Source organism: Oryctolagus cuniculus, chromosome 12 (assembly GCF_964237555.1).
Source record: "Oryctolagus cuniculus chromosome 12, mOryCun1.1, whole genome shotgun sequence".
NCBI classification, from domain to species: domain Eukaryota; kingdom Metazoa; phylum Chordata; class Mammalia; order Lagomorpha; family Leporidae; genus Oryctolagus; species Oryctolagus cuniculus.
This window is the reverse complement of record NC_091443.1, coordinates 96,544,432-96,570,406: the sequence shown is the minus strand read 5'-3', so window position 1 is coordinate 96,570,406 and position 25,975 is coordinate 96,544,432. Positions and strand designations below refer to the sequence as shown.

General features: G+C 44.8%; 2 long non-coding RNA genes across 3 annotated transcripts in view; one reads left to right on the top strand and one right to left on the bottom strand.

Annotated features, from left to right (window-relative positions):
* The window catches only part of LOC103346435 (neuroblastoma breakpoint family member 4), a 1,612,367-nt gene that overhangs the window by 557,470 nt on the left and 1,028,922 nt on the right, over nucleotides 1-25,975 (top strand). The window lies entirely within an intron of this gene.
* Nucleotides 1,627-25,290, bottom strand: LOC138844729 (uncharacterized). 2 transcript variants are annotated; one of them, XR_011380998.1, is made up of 5 exons: nucleotides 25,136-25,290; nucleotides 24,508-24,605; nucleotides 23,147-23,219; nucleotides 22,612-22,719; nucleotides 1,627-2,517 (listed from the first exon to the last, which is right to left on the bottom strand). It is a non-coding gene; the product is annotated as an uncharacterized lncRNA (long non-coding RNA). The 2 variants fall into 2 exon arrangements; XR_011380999.1 differs by lacking the exon at nucleotides 1,627-2,517 and adding an exon at nucleotides 16,434-17,051.

The window sequence follows — 25,975 nt, the reverse complement described above, 5'->3', positions numbered from 1 at the left end:
GAGCAGCACAGCAAGCACTAGGTTGTCTGTGTTGGGCACCAGATACAATCACTACAGCCTTGTGAAATTAGAAACTATGCCGTTCTGGCCAGCGCCGCGGCTCACTAGGCTAATCCTCCGCCTAGCGGTGCCGGCACACCGGGTTCTAGTCCCGGTTGGGGCGCCGGATTCTGTCCCGGTTGCCCCTCTTCCAGGCCAGCTGTCTGCTGTGGCCAGGGAGTGCAATGGAGGATGGCCCAGGTGCTTGGGCCCTGCACCTCATGGGAGACCAGGAGAAGCACCTGGCTCCTGGCTCCTGCCATCGGATCAGCGCGGTGCGCCGGCCACAGCGCGCCGGCCGCGGCAGCCATTGGAGGGTGAACCAACGGCAAAAGGAAGACCTTTCTCTCTGTCTCTCTGTCTCTCTCTCTCACTATCCACTCTGCCTGTCAAAAAAAAAAAAAAAAAAGAAACTATGCCGTTCTGCAGAATTGTGTTTGAGAGACTCAGCCTACAAGGAATGCAGGTGAGACAGAGCATCTCTGACCTTAACAGAGGCAGTGTGATTGGTCATTCTTTACTTTCCCTTTATATTGCTATAGCAACTTTAAAATGCCTTTTGTTTAAAAACCTGAGGGAATGTATGTGAAAAGTCATTTTGGCAATCTTTGGTCATCAGTAAATTCACCATCTTACGTGTGTTATAACTTACTGAACCCGTGGTACTAGGAACTTGATAGACTTGCAGCATTAGACTACAATTTTCTGCTTGCTCAAAACTGAGGGAGTTGGAGCTTACCCAGCATAATTAGAAATGTACCCTCTATTTGAAGCCTTGGCAAGAACAATAATTTAGTATCGTGGCTGTGTGGCACTGGTAGAATGTGTTGTTCAGTCCTGAGTTTGGGCACCTTGTTTGTTTATGACAGAAAACAGCTTTCAGAAACTTCCTGGTGGATAAAATACTCTTTTCACAATCTGGTGGTTTCACTGCTTTTTTTCTAAAGGTTTAATTTTCCCTTCGAGTGCAGGCATGTTCATTTTATCAAAGCTGGCATTTTCTCTTCTTTAAAAATTAAAGTCTTGAGTATTCTGAAGAAAATTTCGCAACCATTAGGGTATATAAGTGTGTGTCGTGTGAGCATAATTACAAGGATGAAATGCTTTGCTTTTGAGTAGTAGTGGACCAACACTTGGTGTGCTAAGCAACATAGTTTTTATTCTATTTTGTGGTTCAAAGGCTGCTTACTACTGCTCCTGATCTTAGATTATCTTAGTCCTTTTTGTCAAATGGATTTAGAGCGCACAGCACCTTTTTATCCACCTTCTCTCTGAAAAGCAGTGGGAGATAGAGCAACTTTTTTAAAGATTTATTTATTTATTTGCGAGGTAGAGTTACAGAGAGAGAGGTTTTCCGTCCAATGGTTCACTCCCCAAATGGTTGCAATAGCCAGAGGCGAACCGATTCAAAAGCTGGAGCCAGGAGCTTCTTTGAGGTCCCCTACATGGTTTCAGGGGCCCAAGAAGTGAGGCTATCTTCTGCTGCTTTTCCAGGCTATAAGCAGAAAGCTAGATTGGAAGAGTAGCATCGGGGGCACGAACCGCACCCATGAGGGATGTTGGCGCTGCCGGAGGGATGCTTTACCTACTTTACCACGGCGTTGGCCCACAGAGCAAATTTTTAAGCCAAGAGCCAGGAGCCCAAGAGCTGGGCCATCCTCCGCTGCTTTCCCAGGCACATTAGCAGGGAGCTGGATTGGAATCCGAGTACCAGAACTCGAACTGCTGCCTATATGGGATGCTGGCACCGCAGGAGTCACCACTACACCACAGTGTTGTGGTGCAGTGGGTTAAGCCATCACCTGTAATGCCAGCATCCCACCCTTGTTTTCTTTCTGTAATCTAGTAGTTGAAAAACAGCCACCACTCCCAATGCATGAGTCCTATAAAAGCAATTTCACTTTATTTGAACACTCTAAGGAGAAAAAGCAGAAGAGTATGTATTGTACCTAAAGAGAAAAACTCTGTCAAATTTTAAATCGAATGGTGGAATAAATTCCATGACAAAAGTGAAGCAAACAATTGACCTGTGGCCCCACTGCGCTGGCGCCTGGCTTCACTGCCTACTGGGGACAGACAGCAGGAGCCCAGGAGAAGCCTGGAGCCACACCCCTGCGCGGGCTTGGTCTTTGTTTTTTGATTGGTTGGAGCCTGCAGGTAATCTGACCAGAAATGATGTATGCTATTAAATACCGAGTTTATAAAAGGGGTGCTCAGTGCTGCTGTTTCTCGTTTCTCTTCTTGGTGTCCAGCGCCGTGGAGTTCTTCATTGGAGCATGTGCTAAGCCCTGGCCCTAAGAACAAGGAGGTGAGCAGCCGAGAGCAACACCTACAGGAAGGGCCGGGCTGCCGGTGTCGGAGGAGTGGCAGTGGATTCAACAGGACCCTCAGGTTTGTCCATTCTCGCCTGGTGAGTCTTCTTGAAATGTTTGTGCGTATCATATGCCGGTCCTGGACACAGGCAGGGGACACGTGGGCCTTCAGGAGCCAGGGGGAGGGAAGAATAAATTGTATGTTTTAAATTGAATACTGTATTTTATATGATAACCTTTTATTATATATTATAAATTTCATATCATATGTTCTAAATAGATTTTAAATTGTATATTGTAAACCGTATATGTGCTCGGAGGTATCACAGACAGTTCCAGGAGGTGTGAGCCTACCTGGCTGAATTCTGATGCCAGGATGGGTGAACCAGCAGGTGCCCGCAGGTGAGTCATCTTCTTATAGGTGGGCAATTAAGATGCCCAGCAACTGTGTTGATTTCCAGGTCTCTTGTTTTATTTTCTGGATTTATAGTTCTACTTAGTGGATAGGAGCTGAGAAAGTGGATCTGGTCATCCAGGAAGGAAGTTCCTGCTCACAGGCTTTGCTTCCTGTTTTTCCTAATTTGCTAAGATAGTTTCTCTCAGTTTGCATTGAAGGTTCTCCAACACAGCAGTAATAACTTTGACTGCTAAACCCAAAAAGATGGTTGTACATTCTTGTCATCGCCCCACTGAATTCTAATTCTGCCTCTGTGATATCCAGTGTTTCCCTAATTTTATGAAAAAGTTCCTGAGGAATACATTGTTGTATTGTGTTAATGAGTGTGGTTATCTGGGAAGACATATCATGTAAAATTTACATATCCCAGTCATACTATTGCATTAACTAGGAATATGGGGACTCCGTTTATCATCAGAGGATGGCACCGAAATTTTGAGAGGGTAGCATTACTTCCTAAGTATATTTGTTTCAGGTATAAAACTATAAGGTTCTGAATAACTCAATACAGGTTCTTTTTACTTCTAAATTCGATTTTGAAATACTGAAATCATTCGGATTATGATATTTGTAGACCATTTTTAGGTCTGAGAAGGCAGGGGCATTGTTTCTGGGCAGTATCCACTCTGGTTGCCGTGTAATTGGTTCTAAACCATCGGTTGGTGAATTGAAATCCCTGTTTGTCCTGTGTTTTAAACAACACAAAATTTCAAAATCCGTAGGTATTGTGTTTTGTGGTTTGGTTCTTACAGTATGTGGTGAATTAAGTCTCCCTTCCTTCTGGTTAGCAGTTACTTGTGTTGATATCCCAGGATCATTCCTTGATCCTCATCTTATGAGATGCTGACCAGTGACTACTCTGAAACAGCTCCTTGGTGCACGTCCTCGTGGATGTTCCAGTTTCCTCATTATCCACTCTTGGTGTTCCTGTTAGTGCTGATTGTTCAAATCCAGAAGTTGAAATGACCCCATGTTCAGTCTATGTGTTTGTTCTCACTGGTCTTCTCATCCTAGGCAGCCTTATCTCTGTACCGTGTTTCAGGAAGGTCTTGGCTCTTTCTCTCATCGTTAGCTTGACCTATTTATATTGCCCATGGTTTTCTCGTGTTGGCTATTTTCAAACTTGATTCCTTGATTCCATAATTTGCCCTCACACACAACAAACCAAGAAAAATCTGTTCTTTTGTTTTCTCATGCTCCCAGTCCACAGATGTTCTCTGATAACAATCACCAGGCATCTCAAAGGCTGGCTGGTCCCTACACCCTTCTCAAAGCCACATGAATATGTGATTCTTTTGCTTTTCACTTTTGCGTCTCAGTTCTGTCACCTTTTCCACAAACCTCTGTTCCTGTGACTACCATGAAACTTTAGCATCTCCCACAAAAAGCCTAGGCTAGCAACTACTAGTGCACTACTAATAAGAAGTTAAAATATAGAAACTTTGTGAGGAAATTCCAAAATTAGAGTGGTTTATGCCAAACATCTTAAGATGCTTTTCCTCTGCTTAACTAAAGTCATATCTATGGGGGAAAACTAGGTGAAGAGTTTTCTACAAACAATGCCTTTGTTACCTCTATACAATTGTGTTTGTGAGTTATGTAGGCCTCTATAATTACGTATGGGGAAACTAAAACTGTGACTTGCAGTTCAGTATTGCAAATATTATAAAGCTTTCTACTGAAGTGCTGTAGTGAGAGAACAGGCATGGAGTCCAGGAAATCCTTCAATGAATTGGTATATGTGTAGTTTTCAGAGTGCTGCTTTCAAAGACATTTAAACCTTGTAAACATTTTCATACATATGATGTTAAATTTAAAAGTACTGCCTCAGCAAACACTGAGCTCTATGTGATTGATAACTCCTCCTACACTAATGGATCACCTTGCTTGATTTCCCCACCTGATTACTATGGAAGATGACATGTGAGTGTCAAATGGGGAAAGAAAGGTTTTTCTTAAAGATTTATTTATTTGAAAGGCAGAGCTACAGAGAGGCAGGGGCAGAGAGAGAAAAAGAGAGAGGTCTTCGATCTGCTGGTTCACTCCCCATAGGGCCGCAATGGCTGGAGCTGAGCTGATATGTAGCCAGGAGCCCGGAGCTGCTTCTGGGTCTCTCTGTGGGTGCAGGAGCCCAAGCACTTTGGCCATCTTCCACTTTCCTAGGCTATATCACAGAGCTGGATCAGAAGTGGAGCAGTGGGGACTCAAACCAGTGCTCTTATGAGATGCCGGCACTACAGGCAGAAGCTTTTCCTGCTATGCCGCAGTGCTGTCCCCAAGAGATATTCTTGTAGTAGACTAATGTTCATGGTGTATAGCCCTCTGCTCTGTGCAGGTAGAATTTGAGTAATTCTTGGCAGACCCTAAATTTTTGAGGTACATAGAGATAATATGATAAATGTAATGGGACCCACAGTTTTCTGATAAAATACTTCATGATATCTACTGGGGTCCTGCCATTTATGAAAATGGGTTCTAAAGCAACCTGATCAGTGAAGACGTTGCCACCTATTGATCCAGTGAAGCAAGTGCAGCGTGAGCACCTCTGACCCTGGCAGAGGCTGCAGCCCCTGGTGACTAAGATGCCGTAGGCCTGTACTGCTACTCATTCCACGGGGAAGGCCCTGCCATACTGCTGTGAGCATCCTGGTTTAATATTTTGGTATTGCCATGTTTTGCTTTGTTCTTCAACTTAAATACATGATATCTCCATTTGGTTCGTTTATTTCCTCTTGCAGTTTTCACAGCTAAATTTCTTTTTTTAATAATTTTTATTTATACAGAGGTGAACAGATATCATGTGTTTCATAGACACAGATTGAGGAGTATAGTGATACTTCACCTTTCCCTCCTCTCCCCAGCATGCTGCCCTCCTCCCTCCTTCCTTTCCTGTGATTACAAAATAAGCTGAAAGAATGTCATTGTGAAAACTATAGGAAAGTGTAAATTCTAAAACTTGACAGAACTAACTCCATAATGTGTAGCTCCTGGTAGGAACTGAAAAATGCAGATTGGGCTGTTTAAAAATTGTCATGCATTTAAATATGGAAACCCTAGGAATTTAGATTGAGTTTAGGTGTGAAACTACCATGGTGCCTCCCCAAAGGTGTGTTCTCAAAACATAATGTGCCCACAACCAACTATTGCTTTGAACCAAGGGCCATTGTGGTCACCAGTGATGGGAAATGGAAGGCATTTTAGGGCAGTGAGCCTGAGGACTGTGACCAAGACCTGTCCCGGTGAGTCAGTGAGAGATCAAACTATGCATGAGCCCCCTGGCTCCAAGCCCCAGCACTTGCCCCATCTTCCTATCAGCCTTCATTTACAAAGTACAAATTCAAGTGAAATCCAGCAAGAATTTGGACAGCAGAGAGCGTACTCTTTTTTGTTGGGTCCAGTTGCCATGTCACTGGTGACATGCTGATGAAGCAGGCCCTGCCTTTTCAGTTCCATGGTTTAATTGGGCGAATTCTCAACCTGCTTGTAATATGTAACTGTGTTACATGCATATAGGAATGTACACCCATCGGTGGGAGAATACCATATGGTATTAGAATTATAATTCTAATTTCACTTCTCACTTTCCTGGTTTCCTTCAGATATACTAACTTTTATTTTCTATTTCTGAGTTTTCAGTCTGAGGGAGGTGAGGTGACAGTGTAATGTGTTACTTGGATATTGTCTTAAATATTCTCTTGATAGAAATCCTGAATCTTTATTTTCAAGATATAAACTGCCTGAAATTTAGTTTAGTCAAGTTCATGAATGTTTTTCTTAAGATTTATTTATTTGAAAGTCAGAGTTACACAGAGAGAGAAGGAGAGGCGGAGGGAGAGAGAGAGGTCTTTCATCTGCTGGATCACTCCCCAGTTGGCCGCAATGGCCAGAACTCTGCTGATCCGCAGCCAGGAGCCAAGAGGTTCTTCCAAGTCTCCCACGTGGGTGCAAGGGCCCAAGGACTTGGGCCATCCTTTACTGCTTTCCCAGTCCATAGCAGAAAGCTGGATTGGAAGTGGAGCAGCCGGGACTTGAACCGATGCCCATATGGGATATCGGCACTGCATTTGGTGGCCTCACCTACTATGCCACAGTGCCAGCCAGCCCCAATCATGAATGTTTTAAAACTCATTTCTTTCCCATGAAGCCTACCAAAACCCCACAATATTAACCTAAGTTCCTTAATTTTTATTTGCATTTTAAGTATAGGAACCTATTTTTGCATGTTTTATTTTTCCAGCCTTATTACAATACAACCGAGAAACAAAAATTGTATATATTCAAGGCATGCAATGTGTGTTTCGATATGAGTCTGATCTTTACATTGCATTTTCACACAAACTTTTCGACTCTCCTGGTACTTACCATACACTATGAAAGGGGTAGTGCAATGAAGCTACTTAACAAAGTTATCACTCCTATAGTGTTTTTAAAATTTTTAAATTTTATTTATGTATGTATTTTCCCAGAAGATTTATTTGAAAGGCAGGGTTCAGCGCCATGGCTCACTTGGTTAATCCTCTGCCTGCAGTGCCGGCATCCCATATGGGTGCCGGGTTCGAGTCCCGGTTGCTCCTCTTCCAGTCCAGCTCTCTGCTGTGGCCCGGGATGGTGGAGGATGGCCCAAGTGCCTGGGCACCTGAACCCGCGTGGGAGACCAGGAGGAAGGACCTGACTCCTGGCTTTGGATCAGTGCAGCGCCAGCTCTAGGGGCCATTTGGGGAGTGAACCAACAGAAGAAAGACCTTTCTCTCTGTCTCTCTCTCACTGTATAACTCTACCTGTCAAAAAAAAAAAAGGCAGGCAGCAGGGAAAGAGAGTAAGATAGAGTGACAGAGAGGATGAGGGATATCTCATCTCATACATTATTTCACTCCTCAAATGTCTTCAGTGGCAGGGCTGGACCCCAGGTCTCCCACTTTGGCACAGTGGCCCAAGCCATTGGGACATCTTCTAGTGCTTTGCCAGGCACATTAGCAGGGAGGTGAATGGGAAGTGGAGCAGCTGGGACTCGGTCTGGTGCCCATATGGGATGCTGGCCGTCTAGGTGGAGGCTCAAGCTTTTACACCCCAGCTCCAGCACCATAACCATATATTTGTATCTTGTGACTAACATCTCTTCATTTTTCCTGCTCTCTGTGTTAGTTTGACTTTTGTATATTCCACATGTAAGTGTGATCATGTAGTATTTCTTATTTCTGTGTCTTGTTTCACTCATTGTAATGTCCTGTAGTTCCATACTTTTGGATCCATCTCGTGAGAAGTAGTAGTATTTCCTTTGTTTTTAAGGTTTGGTGAGGATTCCACTGTGTATGTATCCCAGTTTTCCTTATGGGTCCATCAACAAAGATTTGGGTTATTTCCATATCGTGGAATTGTGAATGATGCTGAAGTGAATGTGGGGGTGCAGACAATTCTCTGAGATGGTGGTTTTCTTTTGGATTCATGGCTAATAAAGGTTGTTCCTTTTTTTAATTTCATTTGAGGAACTTCCATATTGCTTTTCATAATGGCTGGCACAATTTACATTCCCTCCACTAGTGTGTGTTCTGTTTTCTCTACATTGTGCCCGATATTTGTTATCTTTTAACTTTTTAATAGTAGCCGTTTAACAGATATAATAACCACTGTCATCTTGATTTGCATTTTGCTGATGATAGCAATGTTCAGAACTTTTTCACATACCCTCAGGGTACATTGTATGTCTTTGTTGGAAAACATTGATTCAGTCCTTTGTCCTTTTTAAATTGTATTCTTTGCTGCTTAGTGGTATGCATTCCTTGTATTATTCCCTTGATCACACCTCCGGTTTGCTAATATTTCCTCCTATCCATTGGTGTGCCTTTTCATTTCACTGATCTTTGCTTTACTAGTTTGTTGGGGTTTCATTTCCTTACATTTGCTTTTGCTCTCTGTGCTTTAGTTGTTAGCACATAAGCAACCACTCTTGAGGCTGATGTCAAGGAATTTTCTACTTTGTAAGTTGTAAGTGTTCAGATCTTCTGTATGGACTTTCAGTTCATTTTGAGCTGATTTTAATATGTGGTGTAACAGTGATACAGTTTCAGTTTTGGACATGTGGTTATCTAGGTTGCTTCAGCCTCAGATGTGGGCCTTTACGTCCAGTGACTGCATGTTTGGTAACCCTGGTGGGCCAGGGCCCCCAGTGTCTTCAGTTGGATCCATTAAACCAGATGCTGTGGCTGGAGTTGGGCAGGAGCTTGGCATGTGTAATGATTTGGGAGTAGGAGACCATGCAGTGATGGGGTCAAGACAGGGGACTGTGGCCTCTTCCTCTGGAAGCCAGGGCTATATGAGGGTGTGTCAGACAGTTTTTTGAAGGGTAGACATTTGGCATGGTGGGAAAGACAATGCTCAGGATACCAGTGGCAGCCAGTGATGGCTTAAGTAGTTGGATTCTTGCTACCACATTGGAGACCATCTTCCAGCTTCAGCCTGGGTCAGATCAGCCCTGAGTATTTTGGACATTTGGGTAATGAACTACTAGATGGGTGGTATCTTCTCTCTCTCTCTCTCTCTCTCTCTCTCTCTCTCTCTCTCTCCTCCCCCCTCCCCCTTATTGTTTCTCCGTGTTTTGCTTTTGAAACCAATTGCAATATTAAAACTAGGTGGAAAAAATGGTTTACGGATGATTATCCCAGTAGCCTTAGATTACTGAGTCATTTCCTAGGATCATGCAGGGGGATGTGTGTAGCTCACAGTAATCTGTTATCTTTTATTAGAAAATGAAATAAAGGAGCTCAAGGCTCTGTCCATAAAATAATGCCAAAGATTAATGTAGATTTGATCAGTACAAATTTTATATGAGTATTGAAATGTCACACTAGCCCATAAATATGTACAACTCTTGTGGATGAAATTTAAGGAAAAATACCAACATGTTACTTGGTGTATAAAGTTAAGGGGTTTTAAATGATTAATGTCACAACTAATATTAGAGTATTTGAAAATGTTTAATTAATACAAGCAAAAACATAACCTGTAAATAACTGAACTGTTCTTTTCTTGTCATGCTCAGTCGAAGGGCTACCTGGCTGTGTTTTAAGTTGGTGATGATATTTATTTTAGATTGTTTCCTTTAATAAACTAAAATGGTAGTATGTTTTCATGTGTGTATGTGAAATTGAACAGCATCAGAGCAATACAATGAATATGAGATAAGCTTTTTCATATTTGGGATTTTATTGGTTTTTGAGAATCACTACAGAGACATTTTAATTTGTACACTATTCTTAACAAACCAGAAATTAAAAAAGTGAGGGATTGTCATTCTTTTAAAATCTTTTATTTTTGAAATAGTGTATTTTTAAATTTACCTCATAAGAGCTTTATATTCCATTCAATAAAGAGTTCATCTATTAAGGAAGAATATAGGCAAGGGCAATAACAATAATCAAACAAAAAAGTCCTATCTTTATGATCGATTATGAACTTAAACTGATCACTTTAACTAGTAAGATAGTGTCAAAGAGATCACAGCACTCTGGCCTCAGAATCAGCCCTTAAGGCATTCGGATTAGGCTGAAGAGCCCATGAGAGTGTTTTTAGGCATGGAAAGTCAAGACACCCTGGCCAAAAAACAAACAAACAAAATAAACAAACAAAATAAACAAACAAAGAAAAAACAACCAAAAACAAAAAACCTAAGTGAAAGATCTCTGGGAGTGAGATCCCAGTGGAAAGAATGGGCCATCAAAGAAGGAGGTACCTTTCTCTGAAGTGAGGAGAGGACTTCCACTTTGACTATGACCTTGTCTAAATAAGATCAGAGTTGGCGAACTCAAAAGGCTTCCATAGCCTTGGCAACTCATGAGAAGAGCCTGGGGTGATTACTGACACCATAAACAAGAGTTTGAATCGTTAAGTCAACAACAGGATTCACTGTGCACTTACTCCCCACGTAGGATCTGTGTCCTTAATGTGTTGTCCAATGTGAATTAATGCTATAACTAGTACTCAAACAGTATTTCACACTTTGTGTTTCTGTGTGGGTGCAAACTGATGAAATCTTTACTTAATATATACTAAATCGATCTCCTGTATATAAAGACAATTGAAAATGAATCTTGATGTGAATGGAATGGGAGAAGGAATGGGAGATGGGAGGGTTGTGGGTGGGAGGGAAGTTATGGGGAGGAAAAAGCCACTGTAATCCAAAAGCTGTACTTTGGAAATTTATATTTATTAAATAAAAGTTACCAAAAAAAGGATCACCTAAATAAGACCAAGCGTCTGCTAATAGAAATAGATAGGAAAAGAAAAAAAAAAAGCCGGCTAATCCTCCGCCTAGCGGCGCTGGCACACCAGGTTCTAGTTCCGGTCAGGGCGCCGGATTCTGTCCCCGGTGCCCCTCTTCCAGGCCGGCTCTCTGCTGTGGCCAGGGAGTGCAGTGGAGGATGGCCCAAGTACTTGGGCCCTGCACCCCATGGGAGACCAGGAGCACCTGGCTCCTGCCTTCAGATCAGCGCAGTGCGCCGGCCACAGTGCACCGGCCACGGCGGCCATTGGAAGGTGAACCAACAGCAAAGGAAGACCTTTCTCTCTGTCTCTCTCTCTCTCACTGTCCACTCTGCCTGTCAAAAAAAAAAAAAGTAATAGAATTAAAAAGGAGACAATGATCCAACATGGGAAGCAAGCCACACAGCAGACTCCTAGAATGACAACTACCCTAAACAGTGCTCTGGCCTCAGAATCAGCCCTTAAGGCATTCGAATCTGGCTAAAACGCCCATGAGAGCATTTCAAGCATGGAAAGACAAGAAAGACACTGTGGCAAAAAATCACCCACATGAAAGGTCTCTAAGAGTGAGATCCCAGGGAAAGAAAGGGCCACCAAAAGAGGTCAGTACCTTTCTCTGAAGGGAGGAGGGAACTTCCACTTTGATTATGGCCTTGTCTAAATAATGTTGGAATTTGTGGACTCGAGGCTTCCATAGCCTTGGCAGCTCATGACCAGGAGCCTAGGGTGATCACTGATGTCAAATAGAAGAGTGTCAATTGTTAAATCAACAACAGGTGTCACGGTGCACTTGCTCCCCATGTAGGACCTCTGTCCTTAATGTGTTGTACTAGGAGAATTAATGGTAAAACTAGTCTTCAAACAGTACTTTAAAGTTTGTGTGTCTGTGTGGGTGCAGTCTGTTGAAATCTTTACTTAGTATAGAATTGATCTTCTGTATATAAAGATCATTAAAAATGAATCTCAATGAAGAATGGGATGGAAGAGGGGGTAGGAGTTGGGATGGTTTGCGGGTTGGAGGGTGGGTATGGGGGGAAGAACTGCTGTAATCCAAAAGTTGTACTTATGAGATTTATGTTTATTAAATCAAAGGTTTCTATAAAAATGACTACTACACTAATGTCGCTCCCCGTCTTCGTGGAGGAATGACACAGGACCCTGCGCTGTTCTTTTGTCTGCTCGGCCCTCCCCGGGTTTGCTGCTGGTTCTTCCCAGGTTGGCTACGTCCCTCCACCTCCGTGGAGGGGCGGGCCCCCTGCCACTTTCCCCACTTCCGCAGGGGAGCGGCACACCACCGGCCGGCTCTCTCGGGGGCTGCACAGGTGTTCCTTCAGATGTTCCCGGTGCATGTTGTCTCTCTCCTCCTTTTTTTTCCTCTTCCACCAATCCCAACTCTGCTACCCACACGCCGAGTACACTGCTCTCCTCCAATCAGGAGCAGGTCCTACAGTTTATTGGTTGAACTGGAGGCAGCTGTGTAGAAGCTGTTTCCTCCTCTCCCAGCGCCATATTGTGGGAGAGCAGATGCATAGAATAAGTCTTAATTCCAGTAACTTAGTCTAGTCCGAGTTGCTCCCAGTTGCTCCCCACACACTAATACACAGTAAATTTTAAAATGATCATGAATTATTAAAATTATAGTAGTATATCATCCTTAAGAATTTGTTTGATAAAGATATAAAAGAAAGTTGAACAAAACTATATTTGCAGCAATACTGATATACACAGGCATTAACTTTTTTTTCTGTTTTTCTTTTGTTGTTGCCTGATTTCTTTTTTCGTAAAAGAAAATTTTAGCTCTCATATATAAAGGAGAACATCTAATATTTGTCTTTCTGTATCAGAATAATTTCACTGAGCATGAAGTCCTCCAGTTGCAATGATTTTGATACTAATAACAGGATTTCAGTTTTTATAGTACTGTAATATTCAGTTCTACATAGATGCATCCAGTTTTGCCAGCACCACTTACTGAATAGATGATACTTTTTTCCATTGTATAGTCTGGGCACTTCCATGAAAAATCAATTGTCTCTACCTGTTTGGATTGATGAATTAATTAATTAAATTCCACTATCATGCTGCCTTGATTGCTATAGCTTTGTAGTAAGCTTTGAAGGCAGGCATTCTGATGCCTCTAAGTTGATTGTTTTTTAAATTTTGCTCAGGATAATTTTGGCTATTCTTGATATTTTGTGATTTCTTAGGGAATTTAGGATTATTTTCTCATTCTGTAAAAAATGTCATTGGTGTCTGATAGGAATTTCATTTATTTTGTAGGTTGCTTTAATTAATACAGGTATTTTAATTATACTAATTCTTCCAATCCGTGAGCAAGTTATATTTTTCCATGTTAGGAGTCCTTGATGATTCATTTCTTCAACATTTTAGAATTATCATTGTAGATATCTTTCACTTAATTGGTTACATTGATTCCTAAGTGCTTTATTTTTGTCTCTATTGTGTATGGGATTACTTTTTAGATTTCATTTTTGGCAAGTTGGTTGCTAGCATATAAAAAGCTACTGCTTTTGTATGTTGATTTTGTAACCTGTAACTTTACTGAATTGGTTTTTCATCTTGAACCATTTTTTTGGTGGAGTGTTTAGATTTTTCCATGCACAACATCATGTATTCTACAATGTTGTTGAATCCAGTTATTGTTAACAGTTGTGTTGAGGAATATTTAATGTGATAAATATAAGAGCATGTCAAAAAGGCTTAAAGTTTATCTGTGGAAAATTTCTCTGTCATTTGCCGTATGGGAAATAGTACCTGGTAGACTTGTGGACTGACGTTGTTAATGGAGTGCATGGGTTCACCCATTGGTTTATCGCTGGTTTCTGTGTCCCCCACAGACTCCCAGTGAGACAGTGAGGCTTCTTGAGGTTGTGTGCAGAGTGTTGCTGGCAGCCCCGTATAAGTAACATGGTCTCATGAGATCATTTCAAACATTTGTACCTCCACCTGGGTAATGCAGATTCTTGTGTGCTGCAGGATGGTGAGTCTGCATGCACCAGATGACAGCTGGCTGCTCCTCACATGCTGCCAAGTACCACCCAGGACATGGTTAAGAAAGTAGATGCCTTGTCTGCAACTGTCTCAGGTGGTGAAGTTCTGTATCTCAGACACCAAGGAAGTCCACACAGATGTATATACACCTTGCTGTGGATGGAGATACAAAGCCTGCCCAAAGACTGGACAGGAACAGATTGAGAAGGGCAACCTTGCTGTGTTCCTGACAGGAAGTAGCCTACAAATCACGGGGCAACAGACTTGGCAGCTGGCAGCTGTCACTGAGCCACATCAAGATCCTGTCCAGCTTGTCTGGAAAGCACAAACAGATGGCATCATGTTTGCACAGAGGGTGAACATAAACGTTTTCTACTGCAGTGGGTGTCCAGATCATGTTAAACACCACACTACAGCAGGAGCCTCTGTATTTCAATGGACGTGTACAATTAAGAATAAAAGAGAGCTGTTAGGCATTCTTCAGTGAGTATGTGCAAGCCACCAGCCCTGAATGGCAAAGCTGCCCCTAGGACAGTCCCAACCAAGCTACCTTGGCCCCAGTGGAATTATTTATTCACTTACTTAAGCGTTAGTCATTATGTTCCATTGAAAGACAAGAAAACAGATTTCCCACTGGTTGGATCACTCCACTTGAGTGGCAAGGGCCCAAATATCTGAGCCATCCTGTGTTTCCCAGGGTAAGCAGAAGCAGGAACCTGGATGTGAATGCATGACAGGTATTGATCCTAGATACTTTGCGATGGGATGCTGGCACCAAAAATGATGTCTTTAATTGCCATGCCAAATACAATGTATTGATGCCTTTATATACTAATTATTAGAATGGCAGTGTGAGATAGAGAGAGATGCTTCCATCTGTTGGCCTCACCCCCAAAGCCTGCAGACATTATTGGAAGGGCTAGGCCAAAGTCAGAAGCCAAGAACTCCATCCAGTTCTCTCACATTGGTGGAAGAGACCTAAGTAACTGACCCAATGCCTACTATCCATCAGAGTGTACATTAGCAGGAAACCTGACTGCAGGAAGATTATACTGAAATCCAGGCGCTCTGATATGGGACGTGGGTAACCCAAATGACATCTTAACAACTCTGTCACAGTTCCTTGGCTATTGTTACATTTTAATGATTTTTTATTTGGAAAAAAAATATTAGTGAGGGAACGACATAGAGATATCATCCCAACCACTACCTCACTCTCCAAATGGCTGCAACAGCTACAGATTAGCCAATGTGAAGCCAGGAGCAGGAACTCCATCTTCTTTTCCAACATGGGTTGCAGAGTCCTGAGATCTTCAGGCATCACCTACTGTCTATCCATGCACCTTAGGAGGAAGCTGGAGTGGAAGCATAGTAGCTGGGGCATGCCCCAGCACTACAATATAAAACGGAAGCATTGTTAGCTGTGCCACAACATCAGCATTCCCATTGTTACTTGTAAAAGCAGTCCCACCACAGGACCGAGCAAAACTTCTGGCCCTGTTGGCGGCAACTTCAGAAGTTTATCAACCTACGCAAACCCTAAGCACCCTGGGAAATACGAAGGCAGACACGTAGAGTGTTCACAGCCAGAGTTTGCTTCAGCATCTCCCTGCAGTCCAGTGCTGTGTAATCAGATGTGGTGCGCTCTCTGACTTCCTGTGATACATGTTGTGACCTATTCTGAACATCGTCAACAAAGTCAGTGGCTTCGCAGGCTGCACTGCTGCCTACTGGCTCATTTCAGGCAAGTCTCATGAGTTTCTGGACACCACTGAGGCCCTTCTAGACAGAGAGAAGACCACCAGACATTCAACCATGGTGGGATTCTTGTGCACACTAGCGGTAAGCAATCATCACCAGGCATCTTTGTGGATGACAATCACCATGTATTAGGGTCACATTATAGAGCCTTATGGATCATCAGGCACTAACTCCTATGGCATTGTGATCATTCCCAGTAAAGTGCATCAGTCATTATTCATTGACAGACTATGAAGAGGACATGCCCTTGGGTCGACTGCCATGGTCAGCATCAAGACAGGACCCAACCTCTTCCTATGAGTCCTTGTGTTGCTTCTGCCTACCTCTTCTTCTGCCTATCATTTCTGTTCCTTGGCATGGACAGCCTAAGACTTCTGTTCTTCACCTAGATCAATCCCAAGTCGTTTGTACTGATGCGGCATGGACACTTAACACACATCCCTATATTGTCAACACCCTAAAATATAACTCAAGAAGGACAAGTGGGGAATCGACATAGCTGTCCATGATAGAGTATAAGTATTCTTTGAAATACATTGAGTCATCTATTAACTCACCCATCAAGCACCTTCTCCAAGCTGGCAGATAGGAATGGAGGCATCCCGCAGGTTACCACCACCTCAAGAAGGTCAAGCTTCACTTTGAATTTGCATTACTTGATATTATCAGACTGCCCCTGATAATTTTGCCATTATTGCTGTGGCAAGAACTGTATGTGTCTTGTGGAGATTTGGCACCATTTACTTTATTTTGTAAAGATTTTATTTATTTATATGAAAGTCAGAGTTATAGAGAGAGAGGAGGGGCAGAAAGAGAGAATTGACTGGAATGGCCGGATCTGCACCGATCCGAAGCCAGGAGCCAGGAGGTTCCTTAGGTCTCCCCCTTGGGTGCAGGGGCCCAAGGACTTGGGCCATCTTCTACTGCTTTCCCAGGCCATAGCAGAGAGCTGGTTGGGAATTGGAGCAGGGGATCTCAAACTGACGCCCATATGAGATGCTTACGCTGCAGGCCAAGGCGTTAATCCGCTATACCATAGCACCAGCCCCACCATTTCCTTTTAATTTGAAGGCCAACAATGCACCTTTATGAGACTTCCAGTCGACTGCCTCTGTGGTCCTCCAGGGCTCGTGGTCTGTGTTAACAGGATCTGGCTGGCCTTCAGTTGTCTCCTAGCATCCACCTGTGACACTATGTTGAGGACATCGTTTCAACTGATAATCAAGAGGAGGAGGAAAAATGGGCCTCAATCATCAGCAACTGACTTCTTGACCAAGTGGGTATGGACCTTAGTTCCATATGAGATGAGAGCTTGCAACCTCAAATTTTTGGTCTATATTTTGAACAAGGATTTCAGAAAAATTCCTCAACAAATCCACATATATCTGCTTTTCCTCACTGATTCAGTTTCAACCAGGGAAGCCCAGCACATTTTCAGTTTCTGATAACACCAACTTCCTCACCTCTAAAGAACCCTAAGATTCATCTGTCTCACCAGCCACCCACAAGGATGCACCTTGGTCAGGCATACTTCCAAGGAAAAAGCTAAGGATTACTCTATGGCTAGTTTTTGGTTCTGAGGGCCCCATGGGTAAAGGATTTCAAGTTAGCTTTGCGCTTGTAGTGACACTACTGTTTGACTCAGAGAGTTTGGACTACCTCCCTCAGCATCATGAGCTGGGCCCTGGCCTCCAGCCACTGAGAATCTCTTGTTAAATGGGAGTGGTATTTTCAGAGGCCAGACAAACCCACACCCTGAGGAGTCTGTGTCCTTACGAGGATGTCAGCCTCTGACACTTCATCTATTTGCAGAGCCCCCATCAGTCATCTCACATCAGATACCTCCTTCCAGATACCGGGGTAGTGTCATGTGTCTCAGGGGGCAGAACTTGTGATCATCCTACTTGTCGTCGAGCAGTCCACCCTCACTCAAGGCCATCTTGAAATTCACATGTCCACCAATTCTTGGGACAACACCAATTCCTAATGACTTTGTGTGGCCTCAAACTGGACAGTCCTTACCCTTACTTTGGAGTTCCTCCTCTGGTGGGTCACTGTTGATATCTGTGCTACTGGCCTAACCTCACTGAGCAACTCAGCTATTTTGATTGCCAAAATTCTACTGCCTTTTAATGTAGCAAAACTGCATTTTATATTATCTACCTCCTTGCTTTCATAGGGGAGCCTCCCAGGCATATATGATTTAGGACTTAATAGGCCTATCAACTTGGATTTCAGCTTGTAGCTTTCCTATTGTATCCAAGTCAGTTGTGGAAGTCCCCCAGGAATGCCTGCTGTACAGGCAAAACTGTCATTCCTGCTTCTCGTGTGATTGCATTTGGAGTGGTGGTAACATAATCTGCCCAGAGGTCAGGACCTGGCAGGCCATTGTGCCAGTCCAGGCACTACACCTATGGCAGGCCTTGAGCCTTGCACTCTGAAGACATGACCCCCCCAGGAAGAAGCACCTTAGCAAGGCCAGCCAGAGCCATGAGGACCAACAAGTTATGAAACTGCCTTGATTGCAGCCCAGGGCCCCTTGCAGCCATAAATTCAGTGCATTGGGGAGGTTGGCTGACTGTGAGTCAGGAGATTGCAAAGACCCAGGACTGACTATAGATACACTCAGCTGTTTCCCTCAAGGGAAGGGTTTGAAAGGGAAGGTCTGGGCACTGGGTTTCTTAAGGAGTGAAATTCAGATTCATGGACTCCCTACTAGAGCGGTGATAAATATGGTGAGATCTGCAGGATCCAGACTCAAGTTTCATGATCCTGGCAAAGTCGATTGATATATCCCTAGCTAGAGGAACATCCTCCAACGCTGCGAAGCCTATGGGGTTGATGCAGGCCCAGGAGGAAGGCACCACTTCTTACAACTTGTGGCCAGGTCCAGGGAGGCCCCTCGCTTGGATCTCCATTCCTTTTATCTCAGTTTTGCATTAGAGAGTACCCCCGCCCATGCTTTGATTGCATCTCTGTGACATAAGACCTCCTGACTGGAGTATAGCCTAGGGATCTCATTTGGAACACTTAAGAGTGCCATAGGCAGAATACACCAAAATCACAGGAAATGGGACTTGCCTCCTGGGAAAGAGAGTAAAGAGGGTTTTCCCGGTTTGCTGCTGAGGTCTAACAAGCTCTGAGAGCAGCACTGAAGTCCTATTGTGACCATCTGACCATCTGCCAATCAACAGTGAGGCCTTCAGGGAACATAGATGTTTGTTGAGCTTTGGGGTAAAATCTACATAAAATGAAATGAAACTCAGATGTACAGTTGGGTGCATTTTTTGTCTACATGAGCAGTGTGTGGAAAGTACAGATGCAAGGGTTTGAACCCACATGGGTGTCTCCTAACCAGCAATGGTTTGAACCCACATTGAAAGTGTTTCCTAAACACCAGTGGTTTGAACCCACATGGGAGTGTCTCTTAACCACCAGTCCAACAACTGAAGTAGCAGCTCCTTTGCCTTACAAGATCTCTGTGTGGCCCTTTGCAGTCAAACTCTTTGAACTCCAGTGGCCGCTGACAGCCATTCATTCGTGCGTTCTCCATCTCTATTTGGCCTTTTCCCAGAATGTCCTGTGAGTTTAATCTTAGCATGTAGACTTTAGGGTATGGATTCTTTCTCTTAGAAAAATGTACCTGAAATTTAGCCCAGTCAGCACATGACTTCACGGCTTGTTACTCTTTCTCACTGAATCCTGTTCCTCATTATGGATCTGATATAGTTTGCGTATTCATCCCTCATGAAGATCATCCAGTTTACAGTTTTTAGTGATTGTGAATAAGACAGTGAGCATGGCAAGGGGTTTTTATGTGTGCTTGTTTTCCAGGTCAATTGAATACATAGAGATACACATTTGGAGTCTGATGCTGTGTGTGTACTTTTGTAAGAAACTGCCAGATTATCTTAGAGTTCCTGTTCTGCTTTGAATTCCTTTCTTCAGTAAATGCGTGTTCCTGTTACTCCACATTCCTGTCAACATTTCCTATTAGCAGTTCTGTTTGATTTTACGCAAATAGACTTGCAGTGGTATTTCATCATGCTGTTAACACTCAGTATACTATTTTTGTGTGCTTATTGGAGATAGTGTCCTATTATATACGGTGCCAGTTGCGGGGTGGAGGGGTCACCTTTTTGCTCATTAAACATTTTTAGGTTTCATTTATTTATGTGAGAGGTAGAGTTACAGACAGAGAAGGGGAGAGACAGAGAGAAAGATCTTCCACCCATTGGTTCACTCCACAAATGCCTCAATGGCCAGAACTAAGTCGATCCAAAGCCAGGAGCCAGGAGCTTCTTCCGGGTCTCCCACATGGGTGCAGGGGCTCAAGCACTTGGGCCATCTTCTACTGCTTTCCCAGGCCATAGCAGAGAGCTGGATTGGAAGAGGAGCAGCCAGGACACCACTAGTGCCAATTGGGGATTCTGGCGCTACAGGCAGAGGTTTAGCCTACTGAGCTACAGTGCCGGCCCCTCTGGATTAAATTTTAAGTGTTCAGTGTATAATCAGGAACAAGTCCTTCATTAGCTGTATGTTTTGTAAATATTTTCTCCTGATGCTGGCACTGTAGAGTAGCGAGTAAAGCCGCTGCCTGAAGGACGGGCCTCCCGTATGGGCTCCGGTTCGAGTCCAGGCTGCTCCTTTCCTGAAGCAGTAGAAGATGGCCCAAGTCCTTGGGTCCCTGCACCCACGTGGGAGACCCCGAGGAAGCTCCTGGCTCCTGGCTTCGGATCAGAGCATCTCCAGCCATTGCAGCCATCTGGGGAGTGAACCAGCAGATGGAAGACTTCTGTCTCTCTCTGCCTCTGTCTCCCTGTAACTCCACCTTTCAAATAAATAAATCCTTAAAAAATATACAATTTTCTCCCACTCCCTAATCATAACCCATTCTCTAGCTTTTTACTTCATTCTCTTTACAATATATTGGGCAGAATAAAAGTGTTGAAGTTCCACTGATCAATTTTTTTTCTGTCATTCTTGGAATATGCTTTTGCATTTTGCAAAAACTCAACATGAAATCAAAGTACATATCCTTCTGTATATTTATGGAATATTTATGATTTCATAGTTAATTAGATCTGTGGTCCATTTTAAATCAGTTCTGTAGAGGTATGTATTGAGAACTTTGTGCTTTGCTTTGCATAGGGGTGCCAGATTGTTTCAGTATCATTTGTTAAAATGAGTAACCTGGATCCAGTGAGTTCTGTTGGGCCCTTGGTCAAAGATCACTTAAATTGGAGAACCAGTTTCTCCATTTTCTCCCACAGAGCTATACATCTGTCATTTTTTAACACAGCCCTGTCTTCCTTACTGTACTTGTATAGTAGAAGAATCTAAAAAGAATAGTTTGAGTTTCTCAGCATATCTCTTCTGCATAAGCATCGTTTTGGCTGTTCTAGACCCTTTGCTTTCTGTGTCCATTCCAGAATCAGCTTGGCATTGTCTACTGAAAAGCTTGCTGAGACCTGGACTGGTTTTGGGTTGAATCCACTCGACAGAGTGGGCAAAGCTGATAGTAGTACTGGGCCTTCTTAACCATGAAACATAGTCCAACTCTGCATTTATTTATATCTTTTATATCTGTTATGAGTGATTTGTAATTTTCTGCGAACTGATGCCCTAACATTTTGTTGAATTTATAACTCAGTGTGGCCTTTTTAGTGGCACAATGGGAATTGTCATTATTTAAGGCATTTTTGAAAGTTTTTACTTTACGTGTTTAATACTAGCTCCTCTACAGAGAAGCTCCACATTCTGATGGAATGTAGTTAGAGACTGGAAGGCAGTTAGGTAGATATGAATACTGACTGGATATTGTAGACTTCCAGCAATATTTGAAGGGTGATGATGCTCATGTTTAAAAAACAATTCTAAATTACTAATGCACACTGAGATATCTACAAATGCATTTGGCTTTGTTTAAGTTATTTTCCACTGGGGGAGTGGCTGTGTGAGGCGGGACGGGAGACTGCTTCAGATACCTGTAGGAACTGTGAGGATGGAATTTTTTGGTTTGGTACACTATTCATTCCTGATTGTTGAGATACATTGGCATAGTCAAAATAAAAAGTAAAAAAGGCAGAAATATGAGATCACAAATAGTAAAATAGGGCATAATTTGGATGGCCCTCACCCTCAACTCATTCCATGCATATTGTAGTCCAACCTGATTTTGCTCCCAGCTAGCTCTTGGTTGGCATTGACCCCTCACTCTGCACTCTAGCCCTTCTCACAACCTCCAGGTGGCTGAGATTTCCCATGACCTCATCTCTCCAAGCTCTGCTCTCCAGGCCACCTGTTAAAGTACAAGGATAGGCCGGCACTGTGGCTCACTAGGCTAATCCTTCACCTGCGGCGCCGGCACTCCAGGTTCTAGTCCCGGTTGGGGCTCCGGTTCTGTGCCAGTTGCTCCTCTTCCAGTCCAGCTCTCTGCTGTGGCCCCAGGAGTGCAGTGGAGGATGGCCCAAGTGCTTGGGCCCTGCACCCGCATAGGAGACCAGGGGGAAGCCCCTGACTCCTATCTTCAGATTGGCACAGCGCCGGCCGTAGCAGCCATTTGGGGAGTAGACCAACAGATGGAAGACCTTTCTCTCTGTCTCTCTTTCTCACTAACTTTGCCTGTCAAAAAAAAAATACTACAAGGATAACCCTGTCTCTCTAGGCCTGGCCATCCCTTGGGCTGCACTTTACAACAGGTGGGAGACTTTGGCTGTGATAATGTCTGGCTTGTTAGTGCTACCTGTGTGAGAGCAGGTAGAGGGCTCGTACCTGGTATTTTCCTGGACTCTCGGTCTTTATCTTGTTCATGTCTAGCAGCAGTGTTGACTTCTTCCCCCACATCTGGGCAGTGATCCCCATGTCTGTTTTGTGACACAGCTACAGGAAAGGAGAGGCTTGGGTGAGACAAGACCCCAGGGATGGAACAGGATGGGGTGGAGAACAGCCTGAGGTGCTTGGAACATGGAAGCCCTGGGCTCCATGGTGTCTTGGGAGAGGCTGGCTCTGCCTGGGCTCTGGCCTCATTACCCACAGTTCTCAGGAGGCGTGGGCTTCATTCCCAGTAGATTCACCCTTTTGGAGCACCAAGATGCCTCCCAACCTTGGACCTAGTGTTGACCCAAATAGTGACATCAGTTTCCCTCCCTAGAAGATGACCATGCAATGGATGGACAGGAAGACTTTAGGGTGAGAACACTTACCTCCAGCCATCTGAGAATCAGCAGCGTACTGCCTTGGAAATAGGCACTGCTTGTACCAAGCATGCAGGAAGTTGTCATAAAGGGGCCCTCAACCTCCTCCTTACCTTGCTATTACTCTGATATTTCCTCCAGTTCTTCAGCATCTTTAGGCATTTCTAGAGTGTGTGAGTCTCGTGGCTGGGAAAGGAGAGGGGATGGTATGAGTCCAGTTGCTGGCCTTTCTGCAGTGGCCCTTGGAGGCAGCATAGGAGCCCTAACATGACTGAACTTAAAGGAGTCAGACCGTGAGGCCCTAGATCTTCTAATTGGGTGAGTGTCTGTTGCCTTGTCTCCAAGGCAGAAAAGGCCAGCAGGACCCTCCTTGTGTGTGTGTTGGGGGGGGGGCTGGACTTGCCATCTGCTGCCTTTCCTGGGCAGAAGTCATCACCCTCTGCTAGAGCTTAGTGAGGACTGTTCTGAGAAGGGTTGTGCTGTCCAAGAGTAGGTGGGCTCTGCCCTCACAGCAGCTGTTGCCTGAAGTGACCTTGACCTGAAGTGACAGGGTCTAGGTGCCTAGCCTGAGAACTGTTAGCTGCTGAGAGCCTTCACCCAGGCGCCCACCCATCCTGGTGCCTCCACATCCCTTAGAGTATGCCCCCTTGTCTACCTGCTTCTCCTGTATGCTTGAAACGCACCGTGCCCCTTCCTTGTCGGCCCCAGAAACTGTGACAGTGACCACACAGCTGTGGCCAATCCTTTGCTCTGTGTCCTGTCAGCTGCTCAGGCAAGATACCTCCCCCCTCCCCTACGTGGCTTGCAATACGTAAGTTATCTGTTAGTAAAGGTGGGTTTTTGATACATTTCCAGAACAATCCCCTGGGGCACTGTTCCAGGTGCTCTGCTGAGCCCACCTCCTAGTCTCTGTGCTTCTGTGCAGTCCTGGGATGATGATGTGAACAGATTCAAGTCCTGCCTCCTCCACCACAAGTCCTCCTCCCAGCACGGAACCAAGGGCAATTAGGTCACTGTGAACTGCAAACCCGCTTGTCCTCCTCTCCCTGGGAGGGGTCCCTGGGTAGCTTCTCAGCCCCTGATGCCCCAGCCATGGCTCCTCCTAGGAGCCTTCTATAAGAGGCCTTTAGCCCAACCATGTGGGACCCAGGGATCTGCTGGACACCTGCCCACAGCCCAGGCAAGGTGCCTCTCACCCCATGGCTACATGCTCTGGAATGTTGCTGAACTGGGCTGGCTCCACCAGCGACAGGGAGGACCTGCAGGCTGCCCCCTGCCCTTGGGAATCCCTGAGCTCTCAGCACCTGCTGTACCACAACTCTGTCCCTACCAGCCCCCTGAGTTGCTTGTGAGTCACTCAGCTTTGGCCTAATGCCAAATGGGTGGGGGAGGCCTGGTGAGAGGCCATGGACATCAGGGACTGGTGGAACCAGGGCAGCCCCTTGGGGTTCTGTGAAGCAGATCTCCAACTCACCGATATGCAGCCTCCAGTTCTGTAACTGCTCACACTCAGCAGTGATGTGTGCTGCTTCCTGGACCAGCAAGACCTCCAGGTCCCACAGCTCCTTGAAGCTGAAAGGCAAAAATCCCACCATGACACAACCTCAAAGAACCACAGGGAACTGCTCCCCACAGCTCCTGTCCATCAGATCAGAGGAGGTGTCAGCCCCACAGGCAGTGAATGCCTGAAGTCCAGGTCCCAGAATGGTGAACTGTGCAGAGGACAGGGACATGGATAGCCCCACCCCACTTCCCTAGGATGGTCATTCTTCATCCTCCTTTGCCATCCAGCTTTCCTCCCATGACCATCACTGCACCTGTGCAGAAGGCTCCCACCCCACTCCCACCTGTGGGAACCACATGCCCGGTGGGTTCACAGATGGGCTCACCCCACACCCGAATTGAGTGTTCTGCATAGTGCCTGCCCAGACATCCGTGTCCTGACACAGGCTCACACCCAGGGCACACAGGCACCCATGTTCCAGGGTCACTCTGAGGAAGCAGCGACATGACTGTATCCACGCTCAGCACACAATGGGCATCACTGAAGACTCAGCCAGCATCACCCTCAGCAGCAGCCCAGAGAGCCCAGGGCCACACACCTGAAAGCAAATGTCCTCAAGTCAGCAGGACATGCAGAGCTGGATCCATCGAGCTCTGCCAAACATGCCTCCTGTCTAGAAAATGAACCCCAGGTCCGTCAGTTACTGGACACATGGAAAGAGGGGGTTTTGGGTTACTGGAAACACTGGTGGCCTCTAACTGCCACAGAACATGGAAAGAGAGGGTTCTGGGTAATGGTAGCTTTGTGGAGTTCTACCAGTCCTGTCCCAGTGGTGCCCTCCCAGCTCAGGAGGGATGAGTGTCAGCCTCCTCATCCTCAGAATAAGCACAACCCTATACTGGGGGCTGCTGTGGTCTTTGCAGGGCTGAGGAAAGAGGAAAGAACTGTGGCAAATGTGCCATGACCTAGCTCTGCCACCACCTTCTGTCAGCTGCTCGATAAATCCCAGCCTTCTGCAGGGCTCTCTACCTGTAACCTGTCCTCTTCCTCCAATACACCTTTGTTTTGAACCAATGTTTTATTATTATTAATTATTATTATTGTTTTATTTGCAAATAAGTGCAACGAGAAAAAGAAGGAGAGAGATTTTTCTAACCTCTGGTTTACTCCTCAAATGGCTGCAACAGCTAGGTCTCAGCCAGGCGTTCTGTACTCTTACATGGGTGGCAGGGACTCGAGAACGTGGGTCATCCTCTGCTACCTTCCCATCACATTAGCTGGGAGCCGAACTGGAAGAGGAGCAGCCAGGATTCAAACCAGCCCTCCAGTATGGGATGCCCATTTCCCAAGCAGTAGTTTAATCTGCTATGCCGTTGCTACCCCTTGTAACAACTTTCAAAGCCTTGGCATTTTGAATTTTAGTTAGTGCAGTGGGTTC